At 44.8% G+C, this 14,232-nt stretch overlaps 1 pseudogene; it reads right to left on the bottom strand.

Annotated features, from left to right (window-relative positions):
- Nucleotides 1-1,673: 1,673 nt before the first annotated feature.
- On the bottom strand, nt 1,674-4,874 carry LOC125506658 (annotated as a pseudogene).
- Between the last annotated feature and the right edge of the window lie 9,358 nt (nt 4,875-14,232).

The following is a 14,232-nucleotide window of genomic DNA, read 5'->3' as shown; positions in this document are numbered from 1 at the left end:
TCTCTTATAACAATTTCAACTGGCAGACGAAAGCTCTGCCAAACGCATAGACACCCTTGCCGGCTGACCCCGCCCACCAATCTCGGCGTGCTAGCTAGCCCAAAATCAACCCCACGTCCTTCGCTCTCACAAATCTCTGTCTCTCCCAAGATTCCCCAGCCGCCAGAAGCAAACACCATGGCCTGCACCCATGACCGCAGGCCCGAAGGATGTGTACTCATTGTGTTTGTATCCTCTTAATGCTCCATTACGAGACAATAAAATCCACCCTTTGTCGAGCTTGTTTGTTGCTAACTGATGAATGTTGCTCTGTATCAGTTCAGTTCACTCTCTATGCTGCTCGGATTTACTGCGCCGTGGCCCATGGGAGATTTGCACCTTTGGCTTGAATTGTTGGGTCGTTGTTGGCTTGGCCCCTTGTGTCAGCATGGGCACGAATCAAATCAAGGTGAACCCCAGGCCGCCCTGTCACTGCTCTGTCTGTGAGGCGTAGCATGCAAAGTTTAATCTTGCGGCCTTTCTATCTCAAATCCAGAGCCTGTACTGCACTGCTAAGCAAGCAAAAATCTTGCATTGAAGTAGCAACCAACACTTGCAAATCTGCAGTAGGAAAACGAACACGACCTTCCAAATTTCACACCCATGCGGCATGGATGCCAAAGGGGATGCATTCCCTGGTGGTACTCATCATGAGATGTGGGATTGAACTTTGCAAGCCCAGGAACTGAAACATGAATTGTTTGATCTGAATCTTCATCACCACCACGTACGGTCCTGATGCTGAGAAGCTCGTAACCTGAGGAGAAAAATGAGACGACAAACTAGCATCGACACATAATGTACTCTACCCTGACTGTCTCTGAGCGTACAAACTGTTTCATGATTGTGAATTTGTAACCAGTACATTACCATCCCACCGCAGGTGAGGAATTAATGTTAGTTCTCTGTGAAGTACTTAGTACTAAGCAATCGTAACAGATCTAAACTACTTAAGAATACCAGTTATGCTCCGTTTACCCATATGCTTTAGTGCAGCAAAAATTCCGAAGAACTGTACAAGCACTTGATTGCCAGAGAAAACCCAATCGCTGAAACCAATAGACGCATAAATTGGTTTCTGCAATTGGTAAGAGGAAAAGTTCATCCAATACCATGTACAAGCAGAAAACTTAAGAAGAAATGCTCCACATAACCGATTAAAAAGCAGCACGTCAGGACCAAATGCAGTTCTAAACATCATCATGTGCATTGTACTCTTGACAAAGGGAGTACATAGCAGAGTACATGTGCATTATAAACTGATGTTTTGCAAGAATTTCCATGGTTAATTTACTCCATATGAAGAACCCATTGCAACAACAACAACAAATATTAACTCATCCCGGTCGGAGAAACGAGTTCAAAATATTCAGCAAACGATGTTCATGATTACAGTCCAGAAAAATAGTAAAGTCTTACATGTATCAGGATACTTGAACAACACATAAGTCTTGCATGTACCACAGCAATTATACAATAATGATGTCATAAATGTATCAGAAGAACTAACATCTCCATCTTTATTTAGAGGAATAAACAAGGCACACGATAAACATATGTTGCTGAGCATCTTCCTCACCAAGTCACCATGGTTAATTAATAGTCCAGAGCTCCCATTCAGAGGAAAAAAGTGCTTATTCTGCGGCTGTGTTCTTTGTGAAGCTTCCCCACTTCACAACCACAAATACATAGACTTGATCATACACCTTGTCGAAGAGCCGAAAAGAAGCAGTTCTCCATGTCCTCTTGAACAACAAGGCACAAAATACCACCCAGAGCCCCACCACAGGTCCCAGCACAAGACCAAAATGAAAGGTCAGTGGATCAAACTGTTGCTTACTGCTTTCAAGATCACCATAGACGATGAAAGAATCATTTCCTGGACAATTATTTTGGAGGGGATGCCCACAAAGTCCAGTGTTTCCTATGTACATAATAGACGGGTTGTACGGATTGAGGGTGTCAAGTTGGCGGCCAGAGGGTATCCTTCCAGATAAATTGTTGTAGGACAGGTTCAAGGCAGCCAACGATGCCAGGCTTGACAAGCTCGACGGAATTTCACCAGAGAGCTTGTTCCGAGAGAGGTCGAGAGATACCAATGATTGCATGGACCCAATCATGTTTGGAATTTGTCCACTCAATTTGTTCTACGATAAATTCAGATTCATTAGTGCAGCAAGGGAAGTGATGCCTGTAGGGATTTCACCAGTCAAGGAGTTACCTGATAAATCAATACTCACAAAATATGCAAATGCTCTACCATACACAAGCTGCTGTCCTTTTGTAACTACTAAGAATATTTCTTTCAACCGACCAGCACTCATCTGGATCATGCCGTCCATTTCTGATCCAGTATATCCATCATCAATATACATGAACTGCTGCTTATGTACCTTTTTCATAAGTGTTAGGTTTGATAGATGCCAAGGTATTGAACCAGAGAAATTGCTGCCTGACAAATCCAAGTACTGAAGAACCATAAGCCTTGTTATGTCCACCGGAATATTATCCGAAAATGCATTGTGGCTCAATAATACAAAATGCAGTTTCCCCAGATCTCCTATCCATGTAGGCAATCTTCCAGATAACTTGTTCCATGCAAGATCCAAGAACTCCAAATATGTGTTGTTCTGCAAAAATGCTGGGAATCTTCCTGATAAACTGTTGTTACTGAGCAAAAGATATTTCATTTGTTGGATGTCAAAACATTGAGGAATTTCACCCTCAAAAAAATTGTTCGACAAGTCCAGATACGATAATTGTTGCAATTTGCAAATAGAATCTGGAATGTACCCACCAATTCGATTTGAATAGATAAGCAACATTTCAAGCTTGGAGGCTTCAAAATTTGATGGTATTACTCCTGAAAATTTGTTGTTGGAGATGTCTAACCTTGTGATATTTGTCAGCAACGAAGGTATTGACCCGGTGAGTCGGTTTGAACTTAGGTGGAGTTCTTCCAAAGCCATGTCATCCAGATGTGCTGGTAAACTGCCACTCATCTGGTTGTTAGAGATGTCGAGATATCTTGTCTGTGAAAATGTATACCAAAACCAATCAGGAAACTTATCCTCTAAAGCTGTGCCCGAAATGTCAAGATGAGTGATTCCCCGCAGCTGTTGAAGCCAAGCTGGAAAGAGAGGACCTATTTCGCAAGATGCAAAATCTGTGAACTGTAGCCTAAAGGGAGAACGCCAATCTGAGTTTACTACAATCTTCAAATTATTGGAAGACAAGTCTATGTTCAATAAACTTGTTAAGTTTGCAAAGTGTTCTTCCGTGATCACACCACTAAGGTCGTTGCCGCCTAGGTACAGATGGACCAACTTCTTCAGGGAACCTAATTCAGTGGGCACACTTCCATTGAGGTGATTACTGGAAAGGTCTAGCATGGTTAAGCTAGTTGAATGCATAACCTCTAGTGGAATAGGTCCAGTAATTTTGTTGCCTCCGAGCCTAAGGGTCGCCAAATGCTTCAATTTTCCAAGCTCGGACCGAATACCTCCGGTCAAGTTGTTGGCACTTATCTCTAAAACAGTCAGAGCACTAAGGGCACCAATTTCAGTTGGTACATTCCCGTTGAGCTGATTCCAGCCAAGTTTAAGTAAGGTTAAATGCGTCAAATTCCAAACCACTGGTGGTATAGGTCCAACAAGGTTGTTGTCGGACAGGTCAAGCATGCTCAAGCTTCTGAATTCCCTCATAAAATTTGGCAGGGTCCCAATGATTTTGTTAACACTGAAATCTAGCTCTAGTAGTTTTTTCCATGCGCATCGTGGCAGCCCCTCCATCAAGGCCACTATATCTCCATTCAAGACATTTCCAGAAAGGTCGAGGATTTCCAAACAACAAAGATTTTTAAGAAGACTTTTAAGGTTCGCAGTCTCATTCAGATTGGTAACTGACACATCAAGGACTCTGAGTGATGTCATGTTTCCTAGTGCGTCGGGAAGTTTGCCAGATAACCAATTTGCATCGGAATTCCAACGAAGGCTGAGGTATTTGAGGCTCGTCACATTCCAAAACCAACTTGATGCAATTGAGTGGTCCAAATTATTATAAGATAGATCAAGCTTCTCAAGTTTCGTGAGGTTAAGGTAGGGAAGTGATTGGCTTGCAGTATGAAGTGAACATTCAGCAAGGTTAATGACCCTTAGTGATGGAACCATATTCAACGTATGAGGCCAGTCAGCTATCCTTGAGAGATTTATTGTGTTCATGCTAAGGTATTGCAGCAAAGGTACCTTTGTTAGCCAGGTAATGTCCGTTGAGTACATCCCAGAATAACCCTCGCCAAGGTCAAGATGCTGCAACTTGGACAGGTTACCAAGCTGAGAAGGAACTCTACCGGTAAATGGAATGCCAGAGAGGTTTAGATATCTCAAGTTCTCCATGGAGCCCAATAAGTGAGGAATATGGCTATTTGGCCCTAGCAAACAGTTCATGCTAAGATCCATGTGTTCTAAATGCTTCAAGGAAAGCAGAGAGGGACTTATCTCTCCGACCAATGAATTACCTTTGTCACACGGATAATAAATGATGCCAGGGTCCGGACTTTTATTGGGAAGGTGAAGCTTGATGACATGGCCTGTTCGGTTGCTGCAGCTGACGCCCCTCCACCGGCAGCAATCCTGTCCTTGCCACGAGGCGAGGACACCAGCGCTATCGCGTGTGACGCCCATGTGGAAGGAGAGCAAGGCGGCCCTCTCGGCTGGTATGCAGCCGCCGCCGTAGGCATTTTGGGGTTGTAGCGCCAGCGCATACACCGTCTGTGAAAAGGAAGTGATGGCTATGATGATGAGGGTGGTGAACAAGAGAATGGTTATGTGAAACATGCTGGAAGTACAAGCGCTGGGTAGCTGGGGAAGCATCGTATGAAGTACTCCCTTTGTAAACTAATATAAGAGTGTTTGGATCACTAAACTAGTAATCTAAACACTCTTATATTAATTTACGGAGGGAGTACTAGATCTGAGTGTGACTAGTATTTAGCTATGTAGCAGAGCCACACTAGCAGAGATCTTTGGCCACATTCTACAAGCCCCAGGGAGTCCACGGTCAAAGCACGAGCTCGTTCAATCATTCAATCAGGTCTTGTTCATGGAATTTTGTCGCCAGAAACCGGCCGCTGGACTAGTCTAATTGCTTGCCTGCAATCACACGGTACTGTAAAAGTCACTACTCAATTATTATGCACGCCGGCCGACCGGCCAGTCTTCGGCCAAATTCATTTTTGTACAATGTTGTTGAAACTCTCTACTACTTCCTCACTTTTATAAGACCTTGTAGACATTTCAGATAATATGTAAAACAGGTCAATTTCAGTTGTTTGAAACGACTTATAAAAATGAACGAAAGGAGTAGTAGAGTTTTCAACTTGAAACGACACATGGCAGCAAAAGGGGATAGAAAAGAAGATAAAGCAGCACAAAATATCATAGCAATACCTTGTAGCATCCTCCAAACTCGAATTTAGCAGATGGAGGGCGAAGAACTTACTCCAGCAGGTGGTCCTCTATGTATTGACATCGCCAGTCCTTTTGCGCTGCAGAACAAAGCTGCTCCACAGCCCCCGACATGTTCAGGACTTGAGGTGACCACTCGGAGGGAAATTGTCAGTCGGGTTCCCGGTGAGGGAGAGAGGCGGCCGTCAGTAGGACGCGTGGATGTAGCCGCCGCGCCACGCATGCGCCGTCGGTAGGAGAGGGGCGGCAAACTGAAATTCTCCTTCCCCCCTCCGCTTACTCTCCCGAACAAAACTGCTATTATTTCGTGACATCGTTCATCTCATTTTGGTTCATTATCATGATTTTATTCTTCTCTTGAAGGAGTTTGGCCACGGCTTTGTTTTCTACGGCTTTGGCTCTTCTCTCCTCAGTGACGGCCTTGTGGTCGGATTTTTCCTTGAGTAGTTGCCACTTCTCTTGCTTTTCTTGTTCCTTCTTCTCAGCCAACGCCAGCTCCAACGCACAACCCGTTTTGTCTGTGCGTCATGCGTGTCCGTTCAAGTCAGACAAAAACAGCGGCCCAACCGTAGACTCATCTAACTTTTTAGACGTCGATATCTTTTCTACTTATAAAGATTGGAGTTGGTGGTGACTTCACATGTGGGTACAACATCCTTTTCAAATAAATAAATACGAGCATCACCACATGTGAAACTAACAATCTTTCAAAAGAGATATAAACAAATATACTTTACTTACATGTAGAATCTATCATAAATAAATAAATACACTGCTTTCATGTGAGGCCAACTTTTTTTTGTAGAAGTCACAATTTAATAACAAATACAAAACTGTGACTTCAACTCAAAATCAATCTTGGTTTTAGTTTCTCTTCCCAACCTAGTATGGTCATTTAAAATTCTCTGACATTGCATTGCCGCTCACCTATTTTTGCTATCTTCAATAGTCGTAAATTGTGCAACGGACACAAGGACACTAACGTTATTTGACCACCTCCTAAGGCAACGGCTCCGTGGCAAAGCATGGACATCATACTAGTCTCCTGAACATTCAGTTTGGGATCTCCCCAGACCGAATGACTAGTTCGCTGGGATGCATCGATCAAACCGAATGAGAACATTCAGGCTAGGAAGGAGACCATGACAGGAAGAGTAGAGGCACCTCCATCCACTCCTAGCCCGGCATTAGCCACCGAATCTGAATTAGCGCCTCAACCGTAAGAAGCGCCCATGCCTATGTCCTCACTCAGTTCAGATGGACGGGGGAGGACACGATCCAGTGACTGCTGACGAGCGCCACAAGGCCAGCCCCAGCCCTGGCAAGCCTCCACGATGCCATGTCTGTGACCATTGGCGTCGATCCATCCGACGATGCATCGATCTTACAGCCACCGCCACCTCGCACCGTGCCTATGAGGAGGGAAACCTCGCCGCCCGTGGACCCCTTCCGGACCAAGCCCAACAACCCCTACTAGATCCGCCTCGGGCATAGATCTAGTCCGCCCGAGCGAGAACCCTAGGTCGAAGACCCCACCGACCTTGATCAAGGAGAGGGAGTGTCGTCGCCACCACCCCGCACTGCCTATCGAACCCGGCCGCCAGATCCGTGCCGCCGGGGCCCCTACAAGTCTGCACCGCCGCCAAGCAGCACACCCACTACCTCAACCCACACATGCCCTCCGCCACCACCCCTCGCCGCCCACCGAAGACCAGCCTCCAAAGCCGGGCGGAGGAGGCTAGGACCAGGCAGGCACGCCGTTGCCAAGGAAGCTGCATCAGCCGGTGACCACCGGGCGCATCCGCAACCTGCACCATGACCCGTCACTAGTGACATGCCCCAATGTGCCCGTACCCGCAGGCCGCCAGACCCGGGGCGAACCCCGGCCTCCCGCCGCCGCCAGCACAGCACGCCGCACCACGACCCACGGCCTATCATGCCACCAGCAGGAGCCCGAGACGCAGCCGCCAGGCCTTGCCGTCGCGTTGTCGCTTGGGCACATCGTCCCGCGCCAATCCAGTCCCAGCGGGGGAAGAGAGGCTGCCCCGCCGCCGCCAATGCTGGACGGCGGTGAGGGGATGAGGGGGACTAGCCGACGGCGGCTAGGGTCCCTCCCCTCCCGCGGTCGCTCACGGGAGGGGAGGGGGGAATCACACTGCCGGTCATGGAACAAAAGTTTCATAAGAGCATTTTCTAATTATGAAAATAAGAGGTAGTTTGTTTATACTCACTAGTAAGCGTGCATGTGCAACGCACGCCTCAACCAAAGTAACACATTAAATTCATGTGTATTGAATTCTATAGTGCCAACAATCCCTAAATCTCTAAAGGTGAAGTTCAATACAAACCCTGTACTTATCTTCTGAGGGTGTATGCGAAGTTGGAGTAGACAAAAAACCAATCATAATCCAAAATGAAATTGCAAGTGAACATGGAAGGACTTATAATACTTGTCCAAGTAAACATGGTAGAGATGCAAACTGTGAACAAGATATACAAAAAAGAACATAGTCTTCGAACAACTGAATTCCTCTTGGATTCAGGCTACATGTCATCTTCAGAATTTGAATTGATGGGCTGGACTACGCCGCTGCCGCCACTCGCGCAAATCTTCCCTGCCGGCCACCGCGACATGCGCTTGTCGTCGCTAGCTCGCCACCGCATATGCGCTCCTCTTTCTTCTCTCCAAGATCCAGCCGCGTACCACTCCACCACAACAGAACTTAACGGATCGGATGAGCGCTCCACCAGATGTGCTGCGTTTATTTCTATTTTTTGTTTCTGTTCCCATTGATTTCTTTCTAAAATCCTGTTTAAAGTGACAAAATCTGAAACTGAAATCTGCACATTATGTTCTGTGTATAAATTTCGGTAGTAAACCGAACCGATTTTTCGGTTAATCGAAGTTTCGGTTAGTAGATTTGCAAGCTTATTTCGGTTTCCAGATTTGCTAACCGAATATACAAAATAACCGAACAGTAGAAACTGAAAAAACTCCCAGGCCTAGTAAGTAGCAAGAAACATGACAACACTGGAGTAGCTGATAACCCCTACACCAGCTGCATTATGATTTACTCTGGAGTATTGTGTTATTTGTTGTTGCCTGCAAATGTTGGATTTGGTGGAACATACATTCCTTGTACCTTTTATTTGCTTAAGCCCATTTTATTCTCGTGTTGAACAATTCCAAGCTTGCAGCATAGCTGAAGCATTGCAATCTACAGAGCTAAAGTATTGTGAAGAAACAAACATCTGAATAAGTGTTCAGGCAAAATATGTGTGGATCCGGAAGGTAGCACGATTCTCAATTCATTCTTCAGAACCTCCATTTGAATTCCTTAAAGTTTAATTTACTGCATCGTCATGATTTAAAACATAAGAACACAGGTTTTTCAATACAGTTTTGAGTGGCATCCTATGTAGGCTAAGTTGTGCAAACTGGAAGATACTTCAACATATTTTAGAGGCCTTATTTGGTACAGAAGTAACATTCAACACGACAGTAAATCTTGACATTATTGGTATTACCTGGTTCTACTTGTGGGGCCGATGACTCGGGTTCTTCGACATTAGCAATTCATTTGTCACCTTAGTAATTCAATAAGTTTCAGTTTGCCACCTTAGCAATTCAATAATAGTAACTATCACTACAATTAACAAACAAAGAGTATATACTCAGCCCTAGAGAAGTAGCATAGACCAACCTTCTCAAACTGATTCTTCTTGCAGGACAGTCCAAATTTCTGGAGCTAAAAAATTGCAGGAAGCGTTAGATGGCAGCACTGTACTTGGGCTCAAGATGCTACTATGGTCACCCTGGAGGACACATAAAAAGGATAAATAAAAAAATTGACTAACCAGTAATACATTCATTTGTCTCAAGTATACACATGTGATTCATTGAGCACGTTAATCTGATGCATCCAATAATTAGATAATTGCATGTGGACACCTTCGTGTGTACATTGTATATACCTTGAGCGTCACCGAGGATTTGGATGGCACCGCCGGTAGTGTAGCTCCGGTGATCAGCACTACCGAGCCTTCCGGTGGCCGCACCAATTACCCTTCCCGATCATGCCATATTCTGCAAATCGATTGGTTCTACCATACGAACTGCATGCACAGATAGTATAACAAGAATTTCGGATTTAAGCCTGAAAACACACTCTCATACAATTCATTCCCCTATACAGAACAACTTCAGATTTAAGCTTGGGAGGCTGGGACCAAGTATGAAACACAAGGTAATGAATGTTCAACCATACTATTGAGAATAATAATGTAAAAAAAAATTTAGGTGTATGTCAATGAGCTCTACACCTAGAGAAGTATCTCGCTGATTGTTTTGACCCTTTTATAGGTCACTGTACATCAAAGCAATAAGCATAAGATGGAGATATTCCGGAGCAATTTTCTGTTGCCCTATGCCTATATATGCTCCAATTTCCTTTGCACTCTTTCTCAGATTGTTTTGAAGAAAAGAGCTGGAAAGCAACCACAGGTCCATCCTCTATTGTTGTCACTCCTCCATTATTTGTGCTGTAGGTTCTAGGCTCATCTGTGCATCCTAACCAGATATGATTGTTCTCAAGAAAATTGTTTTGGCTAGGTAATAGAAGAAGAAAAAGAATGGAGAAGTGCTTGGTTCGGTTGTGGATCTCGGGCTGGTCACGTACTGCTGGCTGGACTGGAGAGGACCTCCACGCTGTCGAGCTCTTCCTGGGCTGGTGCTTTCAGTTCGCCATGATCGGAGACCCTATCTGAAAGCCTGCAAAGCGGGTAGGCAGGGCAGGTGGAGGCGTACCTAGGTTGCCGCCGCGGCGGACGGAGGAGCAGCCAGAGTGTTGTGCGGCGAAGGAGGCGCAAGCGGCGAGGATCTGGTCGCGGAGCTCGCCGAGGCGCGCGGCAACATCGGGCTCCTTCCAGGATGCCTCGCGCCGCTCCTCTTCGTGCTTGATCCGCATGTAGGACGCCCGCCGCCGTAGACGCCATCTCTCCATTCCTCCGCCGCTTGCCACTCCGGTTGCTTCGGGAGGTTGGTTCCTCGCGCCTTGGGTAGCAGAGGAGAGGAGGAGTGGCAGGCGGCGGCGATGGGAATAGGGAGGAGTTGTGTGGCGGCTGGAGGAGAGGTGGGCGCTATGGTTGGAGTTGGAGACGTGATTTTTTTTTGGTTACAACTGATACGATGATGTTTGTTCGGGGGGATGACGTCGTGAGCGGATTAGTGGGCATGCGTGGAGACCGTACGATGGTGGCAGACTGGCAGAACATTTAATCTCATTCATTCGTTTCAACGGCAGACCATCAAAGTAATACGGGCTCTTAGATACAATTAAGTGGGTTAGATCTGATGGTGCTGATTTATTTGTGTACACTAAGTTTGGTGGATTTAGAGTAATTCACATTTGCTTTTTCCTCCACTATTAAAGGAGAATCGAACGTCGTGATGGTTCAATCTCTCTTTTCGATCCCCCCGTGCGACTAACCCCACCTTCAATCCCCGCTCAAAATTAAAAACGAAAAAAGAAAAAAGAAAAAACACTACCCACGAACACACGTTCCATGACCCCCTCTCCCGCAGCCCCTCCTTTCCGATCGCATCTGTCTCCGTGAAAAAATCGTCGCCACGCACGCCATCTCGCCGTTCCAGATCCGGATTCGCCGCTAGGAGGACTCGCGTGGCCAACCCATGCCTCCCAGGCTCCTACCCTCACCATCGTTTGTCCTCCTCATCCGCATCGTCGCAGTCCTGGTTGTGGACGACGCCGCCCCGCCCCGCCCTCACTCTCTTCTGCACGATAACCTATCCGCCGCAGTTCACCGCTCTTCTCCGGCTCCTCACGCCGCCCTCGTCTCCATTGCGGTGGCACCTCCCTGTACGGCAGAATAGCTAGCGGCGTGCGGGCAGAAGCTGCACGCTTTACTGCTGTGCCGGCAAGTGGGAAGCAAGCACGGGAGGCTCGTGTAGGCGGGTGGCTATGGAGAACGGCCCGCTCAAACCGCCGCCCTCGTTGTCGTCTCCCTTGACCTCCTCATCTTCAAGCCCCACCGCTAGCTCGGCCCTCTAGAGTCATCTCCCTTTTGGTTCAAGCTCGGCTCAGGGAAGAGGTTAGTATCAATTTTCATTGTGCATGCCTGCATCTGCATTAGGCTGTAGCCACTAGGATGTTTCACTATCTAGATTAAAACTAAAAATTGTTCAAGTATGAATTAATGTATTGATCTTGACCTTATTATGTTGCAAACATCTTGTAGATGCACACGAGTTGGTATCATAGTTCTATAACACAAGAGGTATTGTGTTAATTTGGGGAACTATTTACTTCTCTGTTTATAGTTTTAGAATTAGTCCCATGTATCAGAAGCCTTGTTTTTCTAACACTGATGTTTGCTGCTGAGATTTCGGATTGACATGCACTTCAATACTGGAAGCAACAGACGTATCTTTAGAACAATCCATATGGCTTGAAACTTGGTCGAAACGGGAAATTCGGGCCCTTACATACGTACAGTTATATGCTGCAATATTTAGGGAGTGTCCATGTTGTTTATATGAGGTTTTGCAATTATGGTTCTGTAGGGCCCTGGATTTTCCATACTCTTTGCAAGTCAAGGATAAGACAATGATCTTGGTTATAAAAACATTAAAGTATAGGTATCGGTGAAGCTTCTAAAAACTGGAGCGTATACACATGCATTCAGAAGTTGTGCTCACAGGCTTTTCTTTAGCTAGAGGAATGTACAGTCTATACTTGCACACTATTTTCATGTTCCCACCTTACACTAGAATTTCAGAAGTTGGTTTATGATTTTACAAATTTACATATGCTCTTACTCGTTAATTGGAGTGCATGATATGTAATATTCCAGTAGATATCACAATGGGCATGGTATTTTCCATGTAGAACAATACAGTTATAGTGAATTTTCCTTTAAGAAGTGTATCATGATTGGGCTCCATGTTTTATTTTCAGATTCAGGACCATGCATGCTTCTGGCACTAATTCAGAAATATAGTATTAATCAAAGATATTCAAGTTTATACAATAAGCTATACATCATCTAAACTCAAGTGGATATGCCAGGTTTGCTTTTTTCCTACACTTTAAACCTTTGTTTTGGCATGTATCAGTCTCATAGTGCTAGACTCAGTGCTTAATGATCAACTAGAACAAAGGTTCTTAGCCTTCTATATTTATTAAGTCAACATTAATAGGATAATTCCTGCTAGACATGCTAATTGACTGTTACATGCCATACGACAAAATTCTTATGTTAGGGAAAGAGAGAACATTGGATGGAGGAATTATGCAATTAAAGTGGCATGATCATCAAAGGTATTTTTCTTCTTCATCGTGCCATGTGTTATAATATTGTGCAAATCATAATGTCATTTTCGAGGTTTGCAAATAAAATTAACCTGGATATATCACATCTATTGACTGACTTATTTAATCTTAGTGAGCATAATAGAGTTTACTATGAGGTTAATTCTCTAAAAGCTAATGTTTTGCACGTGCATCAGATAAATTAAATCATGGAAACCCCCAGCTAGCTAGCAGAACTACACACATGTGACTGTTGATTATAGCCGATGTGACACAATGATGTGAGGAAACCCAAGCATAAGAGAAGTGATATGCAAAATCAGTCCGAAATGACAATCCGACAAAGGCTGCTCCACTGGGTAGCAAATGAAACCTTTCAAGTTTGGCTGTTGCTCCATTTTGTTATATATTCCTTTGTCCAGTTGATTCCTTTTGGTCCTTATTAGAGTTGTGTTTCCAAGAAGCTTATTTGATCAGGATATAAGCAATATGACATTGCCTTTTTTCGTGCAGATTTGGATACATGGTTGTGGAAAATAAATATTTTTTTTTGCTTACTTGTGTTGCCTACCACATTTTGGTTTATGCATTATTTTTACTGCTTGCATGTGGTGCCCAGAGTAACAGGTGGGGCTCTATTTTTCCTGCTACATTCATTTGGACAACCTCATATTTAAGCATGGATTCAGTTCTGTTTTTTTTTCTGAAGTAGCCAATATAGGTCCTCACAAAAGTAAGTAGCAACATCATGTTGGCCTTCATGCCAGTTATCCGAGTACCTGATGTTCATTACTAGGAAAAGGGCTATAGATGGAATGGACACTAATGACGCACCTGTCATGTGGTGCGCCACTACTATATAGCAGTGGCGCACCATATGCTGGTGCGCCATTAGTGTGGAAGACACTAATGGCGCACCTGGCACATGGTGCGTCACTAGTAACAATTTTTTTTATTTTTCCAAACATACTAATGACGCATCACCACACGGTGCACCATTACTAGTTAGCACTAGTAATGGCGCACGGGCCACACAGTGCGCCATTACTGTTTTTTTTTATAAAACTACTAATGGCGCACCGTAGCATAGTGCACCATTACTAGTTTAAACTAGTAATGACGCACTGTGCCACGGTGCGTGTAGGATCGAAAGTATGTCTAGAGGGGGGGTGATTAGACTACTTGACCAAATAAAAACTTAACCTTTTCCTAATTTTAGTTCTTGGCAGATTTTAGCTATTTTAGGACAAGTCAAGCAATCATCACACAATTCAAGCAAGCATGCAAAGAGTATATTGGCAGCGGAAAGTAAAGCATGCAACTTGCAATAATGTAAAGGGAAGGGTTTGGAGAATTCAAACGCAATTGGAGACACGGATATTTTTCCCGTGGTTCGG

Source organism: Triticum urartu, chromosome 5 (genome assembly GCF_003073215.2).
Source record: "Triticum urartu cultivar G1812 chromosome 5, Tu2.1, whole genome shotgun sequence".
In the NCBI taxonomy this organism is placed as follows: domain Eukaryota; kingdom Viridiplantae; phylum Streptophyta; class Magnoliopsida; order Poales; family Poaceae; genus Triticum; species Triticum urartu.
This window is presented reverse-complemented; position numbering and strand designations above follow the sequence as displayed.